Source organism: Haematobia irritans, chromosome 2, assembly GCF_050003625.1.
Source record: "Haematobia irritans isolate KBUSLIRL chromosome 2, ASM5000362v1, whole genome shotgun sequence".
In the NCBI taxonomy this organism is placed as follows: Eukaryota; Metazoa; Arthropoda; class Insecta; order Diptera; family Muscidae; genus Haematobia; species Haematobia irritans.
In genome coordinates this window covers 116,480,426-116,506,078 of record NC_134398.1, presented here as the reverse complement: position 1 = coordinate 116,506,078, position 25,653 = coordinate 116,480,426, and the positions used below count along the sequence as shown (strand labels likewise).

Sequence of the window (25,653 nt, the reverse complement as noted above, 5' to 3'; positions counted from 1 at the left end):
TTATTTTTCGACTGCTGGTATGCTTGCACGGAAGTACTTTCCACCAATGTCATGACCGTGTAAAAGTTTTACTACTGATCTATGTACGAGGAAGTTGTTACCAATTTGGCTCAGGCATACTTGTACTCATATCTGGTAATAGGAGTTTTTGCTGGGAAGTCATACATTCTAATAATTTTGAAAAATTTGCACATATTTGAGAAATGGATTTAACCAACATTTTGACAATATGAGCACTGTGCAAGATATCGAACACGCAGTGGAGCGGATTACTAAGGTCTTCAACATATCACTGAAAGCTGCATGCCCTAGAGGGAAGCCAAGGGGGAAAAATCGACCACCATGGTGGTCTACGGAGTTAGGTAATATGAGGAAATCCTGCAGGAAGCTCTTTAACAAAGCAAAGTCCACCAGAGCTCCTGAGGATTGGGACGCTTACAAGAAGAATCTGAAAGGATACAAGCGAGAACTGAGAAAGGCTCAACATAACTCTTGGAATGTTTACTAGATTTCCTATAGAGGAAATTGTGTCGGAATCTAGAATACAATGGGCGTTAAATAGCTTTGGGTCATTCAAATCCCCCGGACCTGATGGAATTACTCCAGCGGAGTTACAAGCAGTGACTGACAGAACTATCCCTTGGTTGACGGTGATATACGAGTATAAAGGATGTATAAACTTGGCATATATTCCAGAAAAGTGGAGGGAAACAAAAGTCGTTCTCATACCTAAAGCAGGAAAAGCCTCTCACTCAAGTGCGAAGGGTTTCCAACCAACCGTATTATCCTCTTTCCTACTTAACATAAGACTCTGGAGAGGATGGTAGACATTTATCCTAGAACTAGCGTCGATTCATGTTTGCTCTCGAAACGACAGCATGCATACTCGAAGGGCAGGTCTACTGAGACCGCTTTGCATGAACTAGTCAGATTTATTGAAAGCTCACTATCTGTCAATGGATACACAATCGTGGTATTTCTAGACATCGAGGGGCATTCAATAACGTCCATCCGAGCTCGATATTAAATGGACTCGCAACTCTGAATGTTAATCCAGGTATACTTGGGCTGCTAGACGAACTGCTAATGAGGAGACGTATTTCAGCCACACTAGGACAAGCAAACATGCAAAGGTATGTTAACAGAGGCACTCCCCAAGGAGGAGTTCTGTCACCTCTTCTTTGGAATGTTGCTATAAACAACCTTCTGGTTTCCCTAGAAAAAGAAAGAATAAAAGTGGTGGCATACACAGACAATGTGGCCCTAGCAGTCAGGGGGAAATTCCCATCCGCAATCAGAGATGTTATACAAAGAGCCCTCCGGATGACTGAGAAATAGGCGAAAGAGAATGGTCTTGGAGTAAATCCTGCCAAGACAGAATTAGTCATGTACTGCAAAGATCGCAAAACTCCCACGGTTAAGCCCATATCCTTAGGGGGTATTGAAATTCCCTTTGGTGAGTGTGCAAAATACCTTGGCGTTATTCTGGACAGGAAGCTAAACTTTAGGCTTAATATTGAAGAATGGGCGAGGAAAGCCATGGTAGCTTTGTACTCATGCAAAAAGGCAATAGGAAAAAAGTGGGGACTAAAACCGAAAATTGTGCATCGGCTATACACGGCAGTGGTTAAACCTATAATGCTATATGGTGTTGTAGTCTGGTGGCCGGCACTTCAGCAACCGTGGAGCAGTGGTTGCTACGTCCGACTGGCATGCCAAGGGTCGTGGTTTCGATCCCTGCTTCGACCAAAGTTTTTTTTTTACATATATTCCAGATATGATCGGAAGATTCCGAAAAAATGTTCAACATTACATTGTAGTATATTAAATTTTGAACTGTGAAATGTGTCTTATTAAAGGCCTTAAGTGAGAAAAGAACAGTGATTGATATAAACGAAATGGACTGTGTTGTTGTTTTTTATTGAAAAAATAAAAATTTTGTAACAAACGAATTTTTTTGGTGATAAAAGGTTACAATTTTTGAAGCAATTAAAAAAACTCTAACCAAAAAAAGCGTTTTCGGTACACGTTTTCCAAACGTTTTTTTTTTCTTTGCGTGAAGAAATGTAAAATTACACTCTCTAATGATTTTGTTCTGTTTGATTGTTATTTTCTGCTAATTTGTTATTTTTGCCTTCACCATATAAAATATGTTTTGTTTGATATATAAACCCTTTGAAGACAAACATAAAAATATAAAATCGTAAATTTTTTTTTATACAATGCACATAACTATATATGAAGTTATAACACAATATTTGTTTATTATCTCAATGTAATGAATTTTTGACATTCTAAAAATTTTCGTTAAATATCGTATACCTATAAACTTTTTATACCCTCCACCATAGGATGGGGGTATATTAACTTTGTCATTCCGTTTGTAACACATCGAAATATTGCTCTAAGACCCCATAAAGTATATATATTCTGGGTCGTGGTGAAATTCTGAGTCGATCTAAGCATGTCCGTCCGTCCGTCCGTCTGTCCGTCTGTCCGTCTGTCCGGCTGTCCGTCCGTCTGTGGAAATCACGCTAACTTCCGAACGAAACTAGCTATCGACTTGAAACTTGGCACAAGTAGTTGTTATTGATGTAGGTCGGATGGTATTGAAAATGGGCCATATCGGTCCACGTTTACGTATAGCCCCCATATAAACCGATCCCCAAATTTGGCTTGCGGAGCCTTCCGGAGCAGCAAAATTCATCCGATCCGGTTGAAATTTGGTACGTGGTCTAAGTATACGGTCTCTAACAACCATGCAAAAATTGGTCCATATCGGTCCATAATTATATATAGCCCCCATATAAACCGATCCCCAGATTTGACCTCCGGAGCCTATTGTAAGACCATAATTCATCTGATTCAGTTGAAATTTGGTACGTGATGTTAATATAAGGCCTCAAACACCCATGCAAAAATTGGTCGATATCGGTCCATAATTATATATAGGCCCCATATAAACCGATCCCCAGATTTGACCTCCGGAGCCTCTTGGAGGAGCAAACTTCATCCTACCCGATTGAAATTTGGTACGTGGTGTTAGTATGTGGTCTCTAACAACCATGCAAAAACTGGTCCATATCGGTCCATAATTATATATAGCTCCCATATAAACCGATCCCCAGATTTGACCTCCGGAGCCTCTTGGAGGGGTAAAATTCATCCGATCCGTTTGAAATTGGGTACCTGATGTTAGTATACGGTCTCTAACAAGCATGCAAAAATTGGTCCATATCGGTCCATAATTATATATAGCTCCCATATAAACCGATCCCCAGATTTGAACTCTGGAGCCTCTTGGATGAGCAAAATTCATCCGATCCAATTGAAATTTAGTACGTGGTGTTAGTATATGGTCTCTAACAACCATGCAAAAATTGGTCCATATCGGTCCATAATTATATATAGCTCCCATATAAACCGATCCCCAGATTTGACCTCCGGAGCCTCTTGGAGGAGCAAAAGTCATCCGATGCGGTTGAAATTTGGTACATTTCGTTAGTATATGGCCTCTAACAGCCATGTAAAAATTGTCAAATTTTATTACTATAGAAAGTTTTGTCAAAATTTCATTTCTATAGAAAGTTTTGTAAAAAGTTTATTTCTATAGCAATGTTTGTCAACATTTTATTTCCATAGAAAATTTTGTCAAAATTTTATTTCTATAGAAAATTTTGTAAAAAATTTATTTCTGTAGAAAGTTTTGTCAACATTTTATTTCTATAGACAATTTTGTCAACATTTTATTTCTATAGAACATTTTGTCAACATTTTATTTCTATAGAAAATTTTGTCAACATTTTATTTCTATAGAAAATTTTGTCAAAATTTTATTGCTATAGAAAATTTTGTCAACATTTTACTTCCATAAAAAAATTTGTCAACATTTTATTTCTATAGAAAATTTTGTCAAGTTTTTATTTCTATAGAAAATTATGTCAAAATTTTATTTCTATAGAAAATTTTGTCAAACTGAATTATATACGTATTTAATCGGCCTTTTTTTTGTTTAATATATACCCCTTATGGACTAACTTACAATTTAGAAGACAGTGTTAAAAAGTTTTACGATACCTTGCCATCGGCAAGTGTTATCGCAACCCAAGTAATTCGATTGTGGATGACAGCCTTTAGTAGAAGTTCCTACGCAATCCATGGTGGAGGGTACATAAGATTCGGCCTGGCTGAACTTACGGCCGTATATACTTGTTCTAATTATAATCATAAAAAAACATGTCTTGAATAAATAAGTTGAACAAATGTTCCATTTAGGGGTTGTAAAAGAAATGTATGCCATTAGAACAATCGGTAGGTGCGGGCTATGAGGCCTTAATCTCTTTACCATCTAAAGAGATTCTATAAGCGATATTTGTTGATACTATTGATTTCATTACGGGTGAAGTGATTAATATTAGATTTTTGGTTTTAATTTCAGGTTGGTTTAAGATTTTTAATTTTTGTAATGATATTCGATTTTATTAATATTAAAATAGATTCATTGTTATATTTTGAGCAGGGAGTCTATAATATTCTATGTAATGGAAAAGGATATTAATGGAGAAGGATACGAATCCCCCACCCGACTGTACAGCTAGTTTTTCAAAGCTTTCCGCCGTCCTTTTTCCATTTTTATGCAGCGATGCTATTAAACATATTTTGATATAAAGATTGCATCGAAAGTCCTTTTGGCCTTTCTTGTACATTACAAATTTGTTCAACCGCAACACCGAAAAAAAGTGAACTCTTTTATAGGAAGAATGAACTACCTCGCACGAAAATTGAACTAAATTTTACTCCACATTTTGAGATTTCCACAAAGCGTTGTTAAAACCAGGAAATTTGAATGCCCTGTTGTACTTTTTAACTGCAGTTCACGAAATTACATCATCTCATAGAAAAAAAAATTAACTAAAAGTAAAGAAGAAAATCATTGGCACCAAATCATGACCATTTTAACCATACAGTAGTTCATTCTTACTATTTTTGGGAATCGTAAGAAAATTTTCATTTGTTTTAGTTCATATTGAACTTATGTGTACGGTCATTGTACTTTATACTCACGTTTAGTTCATAAAATTTTTGAGACATACTTAAAAAAAGTAAGATTTCATTAAGTTGTGAAAAATTTCGATAAAAATAATAAAATTTAACTACAAACAAATAAATTTTTTTCCTATAAAAATAAGTTATATTTAGCGTTACTTTAACTACGGTCAAAACGTGTGGAAGGGAAATGCCACTTTAACATGGGATGGACATTGACTGGGTAATTTTACATATGAATTGGACTCATTCTAAAGCATACGTCCTGCAACAGTAGGACCATCTCATAGATAGGTCCCCCATGAACTCTGTTGAACAAGTATTTCAGTAAATGTGTAGTTTCAATCAGACCTATATAACCCATTTCGTATTTCCGTATAAAAACAACATTTTAATATTAAAAGTATACTTGATTGAAATTGAATGTGATTTTTTCGGATATAACATAAATAAGTAAATTAATTGTTTCTGAGGGAAATTGTCAATAATATGTTTGATTGGAAACTTTTTTTATTTTATTAAAAGCTACACTTGTTTTAAGCTGAAATAAAAACAACAAAAAATGATTTAATTAAAATGTTAATTGGAATAACTAAAATTTTAATAAAAATTATAAAAATTGGTAGCTAAACTTTTTAAAACAACTTTTGGTTAGATATTTATTTATTTTTGTTATATTTTATTCTGTGTGATTAAAATTCTTCTAAAAGTTATCCATATCTTTACACCATAATTATTCATAACTAAAGGGTGATTCTTTTGAGGTTAGGATTTTCATGCATTAGTATTTGACAGATCACGTGGGATTTCAGACATGGTGTCAAAGAGAAAGATGCTCAGTATGCTTTGACATTTCATCATGAATAGACTTACTAACGAGCCACAACGTCGAATTTTCAGTGAATGGGCCCTAGAAAAGTTGGCAGAAAATCCGCTTTTTTATCGACAAATTTTGTTCAGCGATGAGGCTCATTTCTGGTTGAATGGCTACGTAAATAAGCAAAATTGCCGCATTTGGAGTGAAGAGCAACCAGAAGCCGTTCAAGAACTGCCCATGCATCCCGAAAAATGCACTGTTTGGTGTGGTTTGTACGCTGGTGGAATCATTGGACCGTATTTTTTCAAAGATGCTGTTGGACGCAACGTTACGGTGAATGGCGATCGCTATCGTTCGATGCTAACAAACTTTTTGTTGCCAAAAATGGAAGAACTGAACTTGGTTGACATGTGGTTTCAACAAGATGGCGCTACATGCCACACAGCTCGCGATTCTATGGCCATTTTGAGGGAAAACTTCGGAGAACAATTCATCTCAAGAAATGGACCGGTAAGTTGGCCACCAAGATCATGCGATTTGACGCCTTTAGACTATTTTTTGTGGGGCTACGTCAAGTCTAAAGTCTACAGAAATAAGCCAGCAACTATTCCAGCTTTGGAAGACAACATTTCCGAAGAAATTCGGGCTATTCCGGCCGAAATGCTCGAAAAAGTTGCCCAAAATTGGACTTTCCGAATGGACCACCTAAGACGCAGCCGCGGTCAACATTTAAATGAAATTATCTTCAAAAAGTAAATGTCATGGACCAATCTAACGTTTCAAATAAAGAACCGATGAGATTTTGCAAATTTTATGCGTTTTTTTTTTTAAAAGTTATCAAGCTCTTAACAAATCACCCTTTACAAGCATATTCAAATATTTTCTAATCCCATAGAATTTAAGAATTTTAAATAATTTTGAAGATATAAACCTAGTAGGATTTTAAAATGCCCATACTCGTTCACACTCGTTAGTATTCAACTGACAGCAATGTGTGACCTACACTAACTGGCAAAAATATGAGAGAAAGTCAAATTCAGCATAGCCGGACGAATGACAGAGGCAGTGAATGGTATTATTCAATTGGATCTGGCCAACCATAAATATTTATTAGACGGTTTTTTGTCCCGTTTTTTTTTTAATGTTGACACTACCTGTAAAAACTGTCATAAAAGTTGGTTGTACTATTCGGAATACTCCTCATCTGCCATTGCACATTCACTTGAGCTATTGTAGTATACATCCTACCACTAAAATACATCAGGGTTGAAGTGAACGGGTGTTCAAATGCAAGCAGTCTTCAAACGAGGCCTTTTTTATTAGTGAATTTTAATAATAATACCACTGTTGTTTATTTCTTGGTATGTATCCTGTTTCTTTCTTTTTCTTTCATTTGGAAAAGGTGGTAAAGTGAAAAAGCCAATAATACATGTACAAGTATAAAATCGGACGAAGTATGGCTTTTAAAATAATTCGAGGTATGTATATGTTATACACAATACTCAAATCAAGAATTTGTACTTCTAATTTTAGGTAATTTAGCAATTAAGAAGTCAAATAGGGAAATCAATATCATAATGTACTCAAAAATGAAATCGAGAGATCAGACTATCGGGAATTATATCGGGAGAGTATAGACTGATATAACCATGGGGAACATATCAAACATGGACCTAGATAACTCATATTTAGCATAATGCATTACAATACCTCTAGATTTCGAAAGAGAATTGCGGCTTTTATGTACTCAAGAAGTCGAATCTTGAAATCAGGCTTTATGGGGGCTAAACCAGAACTGATATGATCAATATTAAGCACATCTATTTGTAGGCTCCACTGCTTTTAAAATTTCTGACAACTTGAATGAATATTGATATTTGATTTTCTTGACATTTTTTGAAATTTAAACCACCACAGTCATATTCTGAAGAAAATTTGCATCGATTGCAATAAAGAAAAACTCGTTGGGCTGGGGAAAATTTTCAAAATAAACTAAAACAAAATAAATTCTTTGCAATAAATGTAAGTTAATTTTTTCTGTGTATATTGGGGTTTATAATCAAATCGACAAAATTTCGACTTCGATTGCTTTTGACAAGAAGTCGCAATGTCCAAAATTTGATTTTCCACCTTTGTATCCCTAGTGCTAATGTGCATTAAGCGTCTTTAATAGTCGTATTTCCAAAGTTGGGCAAATAGTTTTAGGGCCTTGCAAACTATTCCATTTAGCATGCTAGAAAGTGTCATGGCTGCAGAGTATGGCATGAAGCCGTGGGAGTTGTATTATTTGGTTTATGCATTGTTGTTGCGACAATGTATCCACAGGGATATGTGAATACAGCAGCACTGTGTCACTGGGATGCACTTTTTGTCGTTTTTAATTCTACCTTCCCCCTTGGTTTTTGTGGCTTTGTTTCGCATGACAGTTTGCTCCATGCGGCTTGTGTTTTGCACCTTACCCTCCCAACAACCCAACGTATTTGGGGAATTGAAATTTTATGTTTATGTTTGCGGTGACAAAAAATCCATAAAATCATTTCAAAGTATTTTATTTTCAGAAACATGCATAAAATTGTGTCATTCTATGCGATTTTTTCGTATTTTATTACAAATTGATAACACACATATTTCATCAGTGCACATACACCACGCACATCGAATGCTTCGTTGAGAATTTTACTGATATGGAAATAAAAACTCGCTGTTTTTGCCGTATTAAATTAATAAAATATTTTTGTTCTGTCTTTTTTTATTTTTACATTACTCACTGAATAATACTCCCAATGGGGAGTATCCTGTGACATTGTCCCAAGAGTCAGAAAGGCTTTTGTCTATGTATTCTATTTCTTGGATGTTTAACCAAATGGATTCAACCATCCACATCAATTTGAATATATATATTATGGCCTGGAATAATAATTGCCATCAGAAATATTGATCTATACACAAAAAAAACCAAACAAATAATTCGTTCCTCCCAAACATAATGTTAAATAAATGAACTTCGTTTGCCATTTCCTATTGGCTGAAATAAAGTTATTAGGTAGAAAACTCTAGAATTTTTGTGGTAAACGTTGACGTCTGTTACAATATGTGAAGACAATATAATGAAGTCTAACTCAAAATATATTTTCTGGATAATTGCATTATCCCCCTCTTTCTCGTTTCACATGCACACAAAAAAACTTTTGGATTCAATCACGAAATTAATTGATCTAATTAATTTTTAATTTAAATGTCTTCAGTCACAGAAATGATAGCATCAATCACCAAAATCAATAAAAAAAAACAAGTAAGGAAAGTCTAATGTCGGGCGGGGCCGACAATATTATACCCTGCACCACTTTGTAGATCTAAATTTTCGATACCATATCACATCCGTCAAATGTGTTGGGTGCTATATATAAAGGTTTGTCCCAAATACATACATTTAAATATCACTCGATTTGGACAGAATTTGATAGACTTCTACAAAATCTATAGACTCAAAATTTAAGTTGGCTAATGCACTAGGGTGGAACACAATTTTAGTAACAAAAAATATGGGAATCATTTAAATCTGAAGCAAAAGTTTATTTATGATTTATCGCTCGATATATATGCATTAGAAGTTTGGGAAAATTAGAGTCATATTTACAACTTTTCGACTAAGCAGTGGCGATTTTACAAGGAAAATGTTGGTCGAAATCAGAAAAACATATATATGAGAGCTAAATCTAAATCTGAACCGATGTCAACCAAATTTGGCACGCATAGCTACAATGCTAATTCTACTCCCTGTGCAAAATTTCAACTAAATCGGAGTTAAAAATTGGCCTCTGTGGTCATATGAGTGTAAATCGGGCGAAAGCTATATATGGGAGCTATATCTAAATCTGAACCGATTTCAACCAAATTTGGCACGCATAGCTGCAATGCTAATTCTACTCCCTGTGCAAAATTTCAACTAAATCGGAGCAAAAAATTGACCTCTGTGGTCATTTGAGTGTAAATCGGGTGAAAGCTATATATGGGAGCTATATCTAAATCTGAACTGATTTCAACCAAATTTGACACGCATAGCTACAATGCTAATTCCACTCCCTGTGCAAAATTTCAACTAAATCGGAGCAAAAAATTGGCCTCTGTGGGCAAATGAGTGTAAATCGGTCGAAAGCTATATATGGGAGCTATATCTAAATCTGAACCGATTTGGCTGATATTTTGCAAGTTTTTTGAGACTCATAAAATATTCGGATGTAAGGAATTTTAGGAAGATCGGTTGATATACACGCCAATTATGACCAGATCGGTGAAAAATATATATGGCAGCTATATCTAAATCTGAACCGATTTTTCCAAAATCAATAGGGATCGTCTTTGAGCCGAAAGGACCCTATACCAAATTTTAGGACAATCGGACTAAAACTGCGAGCTGTACTTTGCACACAAAAATACATCAACAGACAGACGGACAGACAGACAGACCGACCGACCGACAGACAGACAGACGGACATCGCTAAATCGACTCAGAAGTTAATTCAAAGACGATCGGTATACTAAACGATGGGTCTCAGACTTTTCCTTCTTGGCGTTACATACAAATGCACAAACTTATTATACCCTGTACCACAGTAGTGGCGAAGGGTATAAAAATAATTGATCCAATTAACCCATTACCGCCCTCTGTTTAAAGTCGAACAACTATCCGCTACCCGTTATTTTTGAAATTTTTAACACACGTATGACAGATTTATACTCCATCTGCACTAAAAAAAACATGTTCGGTTCCAAAGATTTTGTCTTTACTTTAACAATTTTGGTATTGATTCCGAGCCAAAGAAGCGGAGAATACAAGTAAGGATACTTTTAAGACACAATTCTCTTATAAATTTGGGTTTTGTATACTCGCACATTTGAATTTTTCGATTTTTTTTCAGCTTTTTTTCGTCATATGCCATCAAAGTCATTTAAAAACGAGTTAACGACAACTTTATTTTCCAAATTTCAGACTCGACTTCCAGTGGAATTTATCCTATGTTTCAAGTAAAAAACGTCTTTAAAATAAGTGTGGGAAAATAAGTGTGGGAAAATATGTCTTATTTTTGAACGATTTTTTGCTTTGTTGTCAAGATGCAAAAAGACAACAAATTTAAAGACAATTTCATTGTTTTAAAAGAGTTTTTCTGAATTATTAAAGTCAAATTGGTCTTACCCCAAAAAAATTTGTATTTCATGTTATGATACCCATATTTAAGTCAAAGCTTTAATTATAGGAAAATACAACTTTGAAAAGTGCAACGACTTTTGGACAAGGAAAAAAAACTTTATATTAGAGAAATGCGTCTTCTATGCTAAGCATTTTAATGACATGAAATCTTTGGCCTCACGACAATATTTTTTTTTCAGTGTGATCTATAAACAAAGACACTTGGTAAACAAGTGTCACATTCAGTGCGTTATATTCTTGTTATTATTCGGATAATTTTCGTAAAATACTTTCAATAGTTTTATGTGTACAAAGTGATCTAAAATCTATAATTATTGGCATATAATATCTCGATTGTGTGTAGATAAAAGGTAAGCTTATTGTATAAAAAAGTTTAAAATTTTACTACCAGATAGTGGAGATTTTTGGAGAATTAAATGTGATAAAAATGACGGCATTTAAATGATAATACAGTTATATCGGGATGGATAGTATCACTGAAATTGATATGAATGCAGATATGTGTTAAATTTCAGCGTATTTTTTTTTTTTCTGAAGTTCTTCAGTTTCCAAACTGAGTTCTTTAGGTCATCGAATCCGCAATTTTTTTATAATGGAAAAATTAGAAATGCGTGCTGTCATTAAATATTTACATAAAAAAAGGTTTATCGGGATAAGAAATTCATAATGATATGGTAAATGTGATAGATGAAAGTGCTCCTTCATATGCAACAGTAAAAAAATTGGGTTGTTGAATTTAAACGTGGTCGTACAAGCATTGAAGATGAACCACGTAGTGGACGTCCAAAAACAGCAACAACAACAGAAATTGTAGCCATAGTCCATGATATGGTATTAAATGATCGACGAATAAAAGTGCGTGAAATTGCTAATATCATGGGCATCTCAAATGATCGAGTCCATATAATTTCATGAAGAACTACAGTTCATGAAGAACTACAGATGAAAAAGCTTTCTGCAAGATGGTTGCCGCATTTGTTAACAGTCGATCAAAAACGCATAAGAATGAACATTTCTCAAGTTTGTTTGGCTCGTTTTAAGCGAAATAAAATTGATTTTAAGCGTCGTTTCATAACTGTTGATGAGACATGGATCCACCACTATACTCCAGAGATAAAAGAACAATCCAAACAATGGACTGAAGCTGGAAGAAGTGCCCCAAAAAAGGCAAAAACAATTCAATCGGCTGGTAAGGTTATGGCAACGGGTTTTTTTGGGACTTTAACGGTATTTTATTGATTGAATGTACAAATTCGTTAAAAACGTCCTGGATTAAACCATAAAAAAAAATATTTTTTCATCAAGACAACGCACCAGCGCACAAGAGTGTTTTAACAATGGCTAAAATAAACGAATTAAAGTACGACTTGCTTAACCACCCACCTTATTCTCCTTAGCACCCTTAGCACCCAGTGACTTTTACTTGTACCCAAATCTAAAAAAATTCCTTGCTGGCAAGCGTTTTACCTCAAATGAAAATGCAATTACAGTTGTAAATCACTATTTTGAAGACCTTGAGGAAAACTATTTTAATCAAGGGATAGAATTGCTAGGAAAGCGTTGGACTAAGTGTATTGAAGTTTTAGGAGATTATATTGAAAAATAAAAATATTTTTGAAAAACTAACTATTATTCTCTTTCATTGATACACTGAAAAAAATATTGACCTAATGTGGAAGATTATGCAACTTAAATTTTAGGACTCAAAATTTACGCAATGCTAAGGACAAAATTCTTTAAAACAATGACATTTTAATTAAAAGAAAGTTAATAAAGTTTGAAATTTTGCGTCTCTCTGCTGAAGTTGTAGATCTTTGAAGTAAGGCAAATTTTCCTTAAAATAAAGAAAAACAATTGACATATTTAATTTTTAAATTTAAGATAAAAACGCTTCAAATATAGGCTAAGACTTATTTTAAGGATTTGCATCTTTAGTTTAAATTTTTTTAGCATTAAGAAAACTGTTTTTACTTTGAAGTACCTGGCATAATTGGGATTTTGAAATTGGAATTTGTTTGTCCATAAATACCTTTATTAATATATCGCAAAAAGAAAATAAAAAACTCGATGAATGAGATCTGTATCCAATTTTAATTTTATTGATCCAAGATTTAAAGCCAAGGAGGCTCGTAAAAATGTCTTTTTTTAAAGGAACTGCATCATTGGCTCGGAATCAATACCAAAAGGTCAAAATCTTTGGATCCAAATAAACTTTTTTTTGAGTGTAGGCTAAGAAGTTTCCGAACCGCCCTCGTATATATGGTGTGATCAGACATCGATATTTGGGTGAGTTACAAATGGAATGGCAAGCTTTTTATACCACCAACCTATGATACTGTATATAAAATCATACAACAATAATTTAATCTATTCTCTGACAGACTGACTTGGGATTACTTCTACACAGAAAAAAGTGAATAATTGAATCAAATACAAAAATTGTGAATTCAATTATTTTTGTATTTGATTTTCAGCTTATGACGAAAATTGTAAATCCAATTACCCAAATTGTAAGGTTGTCATAAAACTATTTTCAAATGAAGTAATATTTGCGTTGAGTATAAATGTAATTGGAATTTGTCAAAATATTCAAATGACATAGTATCCAATCCAAATACATTAGTATTTGAAGTATATAGTGTTTTCAATTACAGTCGTAATTGAACTGAGTACAATGTTTATAGAATTTTGTAACCTATACAATTACTATCGTAATTGTGTTTATTACGATGTTAATCAATACAATCTTTGTACTATATAATCTATATTAATTTAAGAAAATTATACAAATACACTCTGAAAAAAATTGTATGCATTTTATTATAAAAAAGAAATTCTGAAAATATGTATAATTGAAAATACAGCGAAGTACATGTTTGGTAGAAAAATACAGAATATTCATTATAAACGACGTATTTAACAGGCTAACTCACAAAGTTTTTGAATTATCTGTACCACCTGCTGGAATTTCCCAAATCTTCCTCATTTATATGCGATTTGTTTAGGCATCCTGCTCTTCTGTAATACAAACATCTATTCATTTCAAAGTTTCGAAAATATTTCAAAGTTTTACATGATTTTACCTTCCGTTGCTGGGAAGAAATCCTCGAAATCCCCGTTTTCGAAGTAAACACATTTTCCTCTAGGCCACATATACAGTCGGCTTATATCCATTAATAGGGCAATTTGACGTGTACACGAACTAATTGCAAAAACAAAATAGAAAGAATGTAATTGTATATATATTCCAAAGCTTATTCGCAAGTTTTTAAGCGACCCAATTCAGGATGTGTGTAAGTTTATACAACGAAAGAAATCATTTACATATTTTATTAAAGTTTTCAGCGAATTTTAAAAATTTTACGAACGTAGAAATATGTACTAAATATATTAAATTAACTTTCCATAGTAAAAAGTTTGTGCTGTGATACTTTCGTCGTGATCCCGACTAATAGTTGAAGTCACGAGAATTCTCGTGAGTCTAAAAATTGTTGTGAACCGTTAATCGTTTTTAAAAGTTCTGTTTGCGTGAACGTACATGAGTATTTCTTGAATGTGCTTGAGAGAGAGAAAGAATTCTACCAACACGTCACAGGTTAGACTCACATTGAAAATGTTCATTTTTACGAAGAGAATTCTTTCAGTGTAGTTTCCAAAAAACGCGCTTGACCAAAAAAACTGGTATTTAGATAAAGGTACTTACCTGGGATAAAAATACAATGTGGTTCGCCAAAAATGTTGTAAATGTTAACCATTCGAATCGCGGTACCGATACCACGGTTTATTTGCGGGTAAATTCGACCATTTTCTTAAGAAGATTCTTAATAATAACAATAAATGACATTTTATTGTTTGTATTAATTTATTTTTCGTTACGTAGCAACGTCATAAACAGTTTTATCAGGCAATTACGCATTATACTTAAATCAATAACTTTTATACTTGGTCCAATTGAACATAGTAATTGATGTGTTGTGAATTCAATTACCAGTGAATTTTGATATTTTTGTCATGAAAGCTTCTATTCAATGGACCCAAATTGAATAATATTTTTGGACTATTTTTTATACTCGAATTAGTATAAAAACGCCTTGTGCCTGTTGTTAGTCAAAAAACAATGACCAGAAATGACGACACATTTACTATCGACAAAAAAGCTTTTTAATTGCTACATATTTGACGACATAAGCAAAAACTGAATCTGTTCACAAAAGCGTATTGAGTGACTTATGCATGATTACATCAATGGAATCAATTATGCACGTATGAGCTACCAAACAAAAGCATTTCCTGTTTATGAAAAAAATTAACATTTAATATTCACTATTATCTAACGAGTTGTATGAACTCTGAATCAAAAAAGTCTTCGTACCAAATTTGTTGGCGTAAAACGTAGATTAAGTTTTAGTTAAAAGTTATATATACGAGTTTTTTTTCCAAAGAATATTGAAGGATAGTTCACAAAACAAATTTTATAAATTATTAAAGAAGACACTTTCCAAAAAAAGTCTCCTAACTGTATACAATGTTTCATCTAATATTTTAAAATTCTCTGTGATATCATATAAAATTTAGTAGGTTGTTGATTCACCTTTTTATTTTGGAAATTTCACTATTAAATATGTTTTCCATACACTGAAAAAAATATTACCTAAAGCGTTTTTTGCTTAGCGTGGAAAGTCGAGTCAAAATGTCAATAAGCTGTTCAATGAAGTCGTTTTGTTCTACTAATTAAGCGATAGTAATTCAGTAGGGGTGGTTTAGGTTATGATATAGTCGGCCCCGCCCAACTTTCTACTTTACTTACTTGTTTTCAATAAAAATGGTCCTTGAATAAAATTTCAATGAAATCTCCTATTTTTGAATGTGTTTTTGTTTTGTAGTCAAGATGCACAAAAACAAAAAATTTAAATGTTAATTTTGAAGAATTTTCCACAATTATTAAAGACAAGTTGACTTTAGTCAAACATATTTAAAAACATTAAGGTACATTTTATGGGAGTTTTGGCACAATCTGAGCAGAAATGTCTGATATTATATAAAGTTGTAGCTGTAGTTGATTTTTGCACCTACAGAGTTAGTATATAATTAATATTGAGTCAATTATTAATCGAGCGGTACATATATATGGGAGCTATAGCTAAATCTGAACCGATTTCGATGATTTTTTTGAACATATTGTTAGTACTATAGAAGATTATAGTAATCTAACTTTGAGTAAGATCGGTTAGGTTAGGTTAGGTTAGGTTAGGTTAGGTTATGTGGCAGCCCGATGTATCAGGCTCACTTAGACTATTCAGTCCATTGTGATACCACAGTGGTGAACTTCTCTCTTATCACTGAGTGCTGCCCGATTCCATGTTAAGCTCAATGACAAGGGACCTCCTTTTTATAGCCGAGTCCGAACGGCGTTCCACATTGCAGTGAAACCACTTAGAGAAGCTTTGAAACCCTCAGAAATGTCACCAGCATTACTGAGGTGGGATAATCCACCGCTGAAAAACTTGTTGGTGTTCGGTCGTAGCAGGAATCGAACCCACGACCTTGTGTATGCAAGGCGGGCATGCTAACCATTGCACCACGGTGGCTCCCTTGAGTAAGATCGGTTGATAAATAAGGGTTTTATGGCCAAATTTGGGAAAATCGGGCGATACATATACATGAGAGCTATATCTAAATCTGAACCGATTTGTATGAAATTTTGCAGACTTGAAGGGTGATGAAGAAGATTACTTTTTGCCAAATTTGGAGTCGATTCGTTTGTAAAAAAGCGCATCGTAACCCCATTTGTCGAAATCGGGCGATACATATATATGGGAGCTATATCTAAATTTGATACGATTTCTTCCAAATTTAATAAAGTTTGTCCTTGCGACCAAAAAACACGCTCCACCAAATTTCATCAAAATCAGTTGATAATTGCGACCGGAATCCTGTGAACAACAAATATATGGACAGACGGACGGACGAACACCATGCGCTTCATCGACTCAGGAGGTGATTCTGAGTCGATCGGTATATATTTTATGGGGTCTAAAATCAATATTTCTGGTAGGCAAATTTTTTGGCAGATCAAAGTTATTATACCCTGTCCACTATGTGGTTTAGGGTATACTCGTAAATAGCATAATTCCTACTTGAAGGCCAGTGTGAATTTTAATTTTCAATAAACGTTTTGAAAGGAATTTGATGGCACATGAGGAAAAAAGTAAAATTTGTTTTCTAGTATCAAGTACGCAAACTCCAAATTTAAAAGAGATTTGTGTTTTAAACTCTACACACACAAATATCACAACCAAAATATTATTATTTGTATTCATTAATTGATCCAATTAATTTTTTATTGAAATGTTTCCAAATACAGAAATGATAGTATCAATCAACAAGGTCAATTAAAAAAAGTTGATTCAACTTTTGTTGAATCAACTTAAATTTTAATTGAATAGTTTTAAAAATGCAATTAAAATTTTAAATATAAATATTTTGGTGAACACTTTCTCGGCATAGAGGTGTGTTTGGGATCATTATCATGTTGAAAATAATAAACTGACCCAAACCTAATTTATTGGTAGTTTCAGTTAAATTTTCTTTTAATATATTTGTATACCCTCCACCATAGGATGGGGGTATATTAACTTTGTCATTCTGTTTGTAACACTTCGAAATATTGCTCTAAGACCCCATAAAGTATATATATTCTGGTTCATGGTGAAATTCTGAGTCGATTTGAGCATGTCCGTCCGTCTGTTGAAGTCACGCTAACTTCCGAACGAAACAAGCTATCGACTTGAAACTTGGCACAAGTACACTGATAGAAAAAGTTTCGTTATATTAACGAAATGTTTCATTAAAAGTGAGCCAATGAAAAAATTCGTTAATACAATGAAATTTTTCGTTATTATAACGAATTTCCTGTTAATCAACGTAACGTTTCGTACTATTAACGATTTATTTCATTGTATTAATGAAAATTTTTCGTTGGCTCAATTTTAATGAAATTTTCTTTGTGTGTAGTTGTTATTGATGTAGGTCGGATGGTACTGCAAATGGGCCATATCGGTCCACTTTTACGTATAGCCCCCATATAAACGGACCCCCAAATTTGGCTTGTGGATCCTCTAAGAGAAGCAAATTTCATCGGATCCGGCTGAAATTTGGTACATGGTGTTAGTATATGGTATCTAACAACCATGCAAAAATTGGTTCACATTGGTCCATATAAACCGATCCCCAGATTTGGCTTGATGAGCTTCGAAGAGAAGCAAATTTCATTCGATCCGGCTGAAATTTGGTACATGGTGTCAGCATATGATCTCTAACATAACAACCATGCAAAAAGTGGTCCACATCGGTCCATAATTATATATAGCCCCCATATAAACCGATCTCCCGATTTGGCTTGCGGAGCCTCTACGAGAAGCAAATTTCATCCGATCCGACTGAAATTTGGTACATGGTCTCTAAGATTTGACCTCCGGAGCCTCTTGGAAGACCAAGAGCCTCTTGGAAGACCAGTTGAAATTTGGTACGTGGTGTTAATATATGGATATATTTCAACCGTCGAACGGAACGGATGTGTTTTTTAATAGCGGATAAAATCATCGTAATAAGTACCTACTACGAATTTCAAGTGTGGTGGGATATTAAGCCACCATGCAGCGAAATTCCAAGTCATCCACTGGGTTGCTAACTTCAGGGCCCAGTGGACGGGTATCGACTGGAGTTATAAATCTGGGCAATGACCAAGAGTTAGGCCCAATTAGTCGACCTGTAGACGGGTCGACAGGTCGCGACACTCTGACAAGTCGAAGTTTTTCTAAGGTAACGACATCAAAAGGAGGTAATCCCTCACGAAAGAGATTCAAGGAACGCAGAAATGCTTTGTTTATCCTAAAGAAGTTAGGATCAGTCGACCCAAGCACGCTGTCGGCTAAACAAAGCGATTCCTTAAAATGGGCTCAAGGAATTCTTGAGACTGGAAAAAGGGAACGATCACCGGATGAGCTGCCATCCTCCAAAAGGGATCAACGATCGTTTGCCTCAGTTGCTAAATACAGCCTTGTGATGGCTATCATTAATAAAGGAGCATTGGACGGTATGGTTCCAAAGCAAAAATGGGGGGAATTGAGAATGCTTTGTCTGGCGTCTACTCACAGGTGCTGGAAAAGTTTCCCGGCCCAGATCCTCGACACCAAGAGGCTGGTTGGTATCAAGGACGATTTAAGCTAGTCGCATTTGAGGACCAGAGGTCTATAGAATGTTTTAAAGCTGCTCTGATACTAATTGGTGAAGTTTGGGAAGGAGCTGCTCTAGAGTTAGTCGAGAAGAAAGACATACCGGCTAGACCAAGAGCACATGCGTGGATACCTGCAAACCCTCCTGACCCTGAATCTATTTTAAATAGACTGAAACAATGCAATCCAGATCTTCCAACAGCTGATTGGAAGGTTGGCCGTTTGGATGAAGTGGATGGGCCACGACGGCATGCAGTGTTTATATTGAACACTCAGTATTTGCCACATCTAGCAAAGTCCCAGGGCCGTGTATGTTATGGCTTTCATTATATCCAAATGAAGGTGTATAAAAACGATCAGCTAAAGGATTCAGAAATGGACAAGCCTCTGTCTGAATCAGAAGTAAGCGGATCCTCTTGCGAAGTCGAGGGGGATACCAAGACATTTGAAGACATGGATAGATACCGTATGCGTGAGGAGGCTTCTACTGCCTCAGAACTCACCAAAGTTGAACCTATGGTTATTGCGAGAGTCACCGATATCTCTGAAGAGGACATTCTTGATGACTCGATTGAAGCGGTTGATGTGACGGTTGTTGAAAATCTCGATGGTCCTACGGATCCTCCAGATAAATCTTCATCATTGTAAGGCTGCATGTGCTGCCTTAAAAGTTCTCCTGATGAAAGGGGACATAGATATAGTTCTTATTCAAGAACCATATGTTTATAAAAACAAAATATGTGAATTAAGTACTCCGGGGTTCAAACTATTGCAGTATAGTGGTAATGATGTAAATCGAGCCTGTATAATTGCTAAAAACGAGCTCAACTTGTTTCTGCTTCCTTCAATGTGCAATACAGACACTGTCGTTGCCAGTTTAGAAATAGCCAAATGCAAATATTGGGTATCTTCGGTCTACATGGGACATGACAGGGAGATGCCTCCATATGCCGTTAAGACCTTAGTGGAGGAGTCACGGAAAACAAAGACGAAACTCATTATGGGATGCGATGCGAATGCACATCATAGTATATTGGGAAGTAGTGATACTAATGCAAGGGGAGAGTCGCTAATAGAGTTTATTTTGCGTACTAATCTGGTAGTTTGCAACAAGGGAGATGTCCCAACCTTTGTCACTAAAAACAGGTTGAAGGTTGGCCGTTTGGATGAAGTGGATGGGCCACGACGGCATGCAGTGTTTATATTGAACACTCAGTATTTGCCACATCTAGCAAAGTCCCAGGGCCGTGTATGTTATGGCTTTCATTATATCCAAATGAAGGTGTATAAAAACGATCAGCTAAAGGATTCAGAAATGGACAAGCCTCTGTCTGAATCAGAAGTAAGCGGATCCTCTTGCGAAGTCGAGGGGGATACCAAGACATTTGAAGACATGGATAGATACCGTATGCGTGAGGAGGCTTCTACTGCCTCAGAACTCACCAAAGTTGAACCTATGGTTATTGCGAGAGTCACCGATATCTCTGAAGAGGACATTCTTGATGACTCGATTGAAGCGGTTGATGTGACGGTTGTTGAAAATCTCGATGGTCCTACGGATCCTCCAGATAAATCTTCATCATTGTAAGGCTGCATGTGCTGCCTTAAAAGTTCTCCTGATGAAAGGGGACATAGATATAGTTCTTATTCAAGAACCATATGTTTATAAAAACAAAATATGTGAATTAAGTACTCCGGGGTTCAAACTATTGCAGTATAGTGGTAATGATGTAAATCGAGCCTGTATAATTGCTAAAAACGAGCTCAACTTGTTTCTGCTTCCTTCAATGTGCAATACAGACACTGTCGTTGCCAGTTTAGAAATAGCCAAATGCAAATATTGGGTATCTTCGGTCTACATGGGACATGACAGGGAGATGCCTCCATATGCCGTTAAGACCTTAGTGGAGGAGTCACGGAAAACAAAGACGAAACTCATTATGGGATGCGATGCGAATGCACATCATAGTATATTGGGAAGTAGTGATACTAATGCAAGGGGAGAGTCGCTAATAGAGTTTATTTTGCGTACTAATCTGGTAGTTTGCAACAAGGGAGATGTCCCAACCTTTGTCACTAAAAACAGGCAAGAGGTTTTGGACATCACCTTGGCCTCGCAAGAACTGAATGAAATGATATCTGAGTGGCAGGTTTTAAGTGAACACAGCTTCTCAGATCATCGCTACATCAGTTTCAAATTTGATGTTCATATCACCAAGATCATATTTCCGCCAAATGTTAGGAAAGCTGACTGGAATAGGTATAGGGAATCGTTCAATATGATGATACCGGAAATAACACAGACAAATATGAGAAATGTGCAAGATATCGAATACGCAGTGGAGCGGATTACTAAGGCCTTCAACATCTCACTGAAAGCTGCATGCCCTAGAGGAAAGCCAAGGGGGAAACATCGACCACCATGGTGGTCTACGGAATTAAGTAATATGAGGAAATCCTGCAGGAAGCTCTTTAACAAGGCAAAGTCCACCAGAGCTTCTGAGGACTGGGACGCTTACAAGAAGATTCTGAGAGGATACAAGCGAGAACTGAGAAAGGCTCAGCATAACTCTTGGAATGATTACTGCAGCAGTATTGAGAATACGTCCGAGGCTTCCAGACTACGGAAGGTTCTAGCATCCACCAACTCCGCTCCAGGTTTCATTAAAACATCGGAGGGCAATTGGACAACGTCCAGTGAGGAGATGCTGGAGGTACTATTGGACACACATTTTCCTGGAAATCAGTCGGTTGAACCATGTACTGGCGGTGCCACAGTTGCTCAGCGGTCGTTTCCTGTCGAGGAAATTGTATCGGAAACTAGAATAAGATGGGCGCTAAATAGCTTTGGACCATTCAAATCCCCTGGACCTGATGGAATTACTCCGGCGGAGTTACAAGCTGTAACTGACAAAATTATCCCCTGGTTGTCGGTGATATATAAAGGATGTATCAACTTATCATATATCCCAGGAAAGTGGAGGGAAACAAAAGTCGTCTTCATACCTAAAGCGGGAAAAGCCTCTCACTCGAGGGCGAAGGATTTCCGACCAATCAGCTTATCCTCATTCCTACTTAAGACTCTGGAGAGGATGATAGATATTTATCTTAGAACTAGCATCGATTCAAGTTTGTTCTCGAAACGACAGCATGCATACTCGAAGGGCAGGTCTACTGAGACCGCACTACATGAACTAGTCAGCTTTATTGAAAGCTCACTATCTGTCAAAGAATACACAATCGTGGCGTTTCTAGACATCGAAGGGGCGTTCAATAATGTCCATCCGAGCTCGATATTAAATGGACTGACAACTCTGAATGTTGATCCATGTATACTCAGGCTGTTAGACGAACTGCTAATGAAGAGACGTATTTCAGCCACACTAGGACAAGCAAACATACAAAGGTATGTGAACAGAGGCACTCCCCAAGGAGGAGTTCTATCACCTCTTCTTTGGAATGTTGCTATAAATAGCCTTCTGGTTACTCTAGAAAAAGAAAGGATAAAAGTGGTGGCATACGCAGATGATGTGGCTCTGGCAGTCAGGGGAAAATTCCCATCCACAATCAGAGATATTATTCAGAGGGCCCTCCGGATGACTGAGAAATGGGCGAAAGACAATGGTCTTGGGGTAAATCCTGCAAAGACAGAATTAGTCATGTACTGCAACGATCGCAAAACTCCCACGGTTAGGCCTATTTCCTTAGGGGGTATTGAAATTCCCTTTGGTGAATGTGCAAAATACCTTGGCGTTATTTTGGACAGGAAGCTGAACTTTAAGCTTAATATTGAAGAAAGGGCGAGAAAGGCAACTGTAGCTTTGTACTCGTGCAAAAAGGCAATAGGAAAAAAGTGGGGACTGAAACCAAAAATTGTGCATTGGCTATACACGGCAGTGGTTAGACCTATAATGCTATATGGTGTTGTAGTCTGGTGGCCGGCACTTCAGAAACCGACTTGTTTAGATAAAGTTCAGCGTATGGCGTGTTTGTGTATTTCAGGCGCATTCAGCAAGACAGGAACAAATTCCCTTAATGTCGTGCTGCATCTATTGCCTTTAGACATTTTGGCCAAACATTCAGCTGAAACAACTGCTGTGCGGTTGCGCGAACTATCGCTGTGGTCGGAAAAAGGTTACGGTCACAGTTCTGTCCTCAAAATAATGCCAGATGTACCTAACGTAGTGGATTACACTTTGGCGAGTCCACTTTTCGACAAAAAGTTTGAGACTCTAATCCCCAACAGTGAGGCGTGGTGCACACAGACCCCGGGGAATAAAGAATATATAGATTTCTACACTGATGGCTCCAAATTGGATGGACAAGTGGGGTTCGGAGTATATTCTAATGATCTGGAACTTCGAATAGCGAAAAGATTACCTAATCACTGTAGTGTTTTTCAGGCTGAAATATTAGCAATAAGAGAGGTGGCGAATTGGCTGAGAAGTAATGTTCCAAAAAATGTGGGCATTAATATATACTCAGACAGTCAACCTGCAATAAAATCCTTGGACTCTGTGTTCCTCAACTCGAAAACGGTCATCGACTGCCGCAAATCTCTCAATGAGATGGCTGAGCAGTACAATATTCACCTAATATGGGTGCCTGGCCATAGGAACATACCGGGGAACTGCGAAGCGGATGAGTTGGCAAGGCTAGGGACTACCTTACATATTCCAGGGGAACTAGAATTTGTTGGTATGCCCCTAGCTACCTGCAAGCTCATGCTGCGTGAGAAGGCTGTTATGATGGCAAATGTTCGATGGGAGAATTGCAAGGGTTGTAACGACACCAAGCAAATATGGCCCCATTTCAACTTAAACCGCACACTAGATATGCTAATGTTCTCGAGACGTCAGATATCACTCCTGATATCTGCTATAACGGGTCGCTGCCTGATAGGCGATTTTGCAAAAACTATTGGCGCGAAGTATAATGACTATTGTATGAGCTGTCATGATGCGGAGGAAAAAGAATCAATTAAACACCTCTTGTGTGAGTGTCCTGCATTTTGTGTAAAGCGCAAGCAACTTTTAGGAGCATATAGCTTCAGATTACTGGCGGATCTGGAAAACGTTAACTTAAGCAGTCTGCTACTGTTTTTGGAACAATCTGGTTGGTTCAACAAAGAAAAATAATCAAGAAGGTTCAGCGGTTAAAACTAGAAGTGCCCATATGTAATAGGTACTTTTAGTTAATGTGGTATCACAATGGACTGAATAGTCTAAGTGAGTCTGAATCTTAATCGGGCTGCCACCTTAACCTAACCTAAGAACGTAACAAATTCTTTTGGCAATAAATTCAATTAAAATGAAAAAATTCACACATTGAAATTAATTCAATTTTAAATTGCGAATAATGATTCTTATTTTCTATCATTAAAATAAATGTTAAGAAATAAACATTTTTTTAGAATAAAAAATATATAAATTCTAAATTAATTAAGTTTTCATTTAGGTTTTTTCTTTTAAATTTCACACTAAAGGATATTATTTTTCGATTTTTAAAAAAAGAAAAACAATAAACTAAAAAATTCTTTAAAATAAACAAAAAATCATAAGAAATTGAATTAAAATGAAAAGAATATAAATAAACATATTGAAATTAATTCAATTTTAAATTAAGAATTTCATCCTTTAAAATATTAATTTTTGTATTTTTTTTTCTAATTTCATATTATAGAAAAAGCACTGAATAAAACATCTTAAATAATAGGTCGACTGCCGTTAGAACTTTGATTATCAAAGCTGATGGAATTTTCGTCTTTAAGATGTGTATGATTTTTGATTACTTTTTCGATTTCCATTTTGCTAGCTTAAAACACACGTGTTCAATCTTTAAATGTTACACTATAATGATTAAAACGTAATATCAACAACTAAAAGGGCATAATTGAATATTTCTCTACACTTCCGAAAACTAACGGTTTATAAATTCTTTTGTCATTCTTACACGCAAAATGAACTAACTCCAGCTATTAAAAATTATTTTATCTCATATATGTTACTTATGTATATGTTACCATGTATTGGCAACAGTTTTACTTTTGTGCATGTATTGCTTTTGAGTTAGTCTATTTGTATTGTAAGGCATGCATTCTTATAAAACCCAAACAGAAGAGAGAACACCGTTTGTTTTTACTCTACAGCTCACCCACTTTGTAAACAACGAGAAAATCAATGAGTGTTTCTCTTATGTGTATGTATGTGCGTAAAATCTGAATTAAATTAAAACTGATAAAACACATACGATATTTTTATCAATTCGTGAATTTTTTATCGACCAACTAATTGATAAAATCATAACAATATCTTTACCAAAAGAAGGATATTTTTTATCAGAAATA

General features: G+C 35.6%; 1 protein-coding gene and 1 long non-coding RNA gene across 2 annotated transcripts in view; both read right to left on the bottom strand.

Moving 5' to 3' along the window:
* The window catches only part of fred (friend of echinoid), a 505,225-nt gene that overhangs the window by 232,256 nt on the left and 247,316 nt on the right, over nucleotides 1-25,653 (bottom strand). The window lies entirely within an intron of this gene.
* On the bottom strand, nucleotides 13,864-15,064 carry LOC142223876 (uncharacterized). Its single transcript, XR_012718938.1, has 3 exons — nucleotides 14,777-15,064; nucleotides 14,157-14,275; nucleotides 13,864-14,091 (listed from the first exon to the last, which is right to left on the bottom strand). It is a non-coding gene; the product is annotated as an uncharacterized LOC142223876 (long non-coding RNA).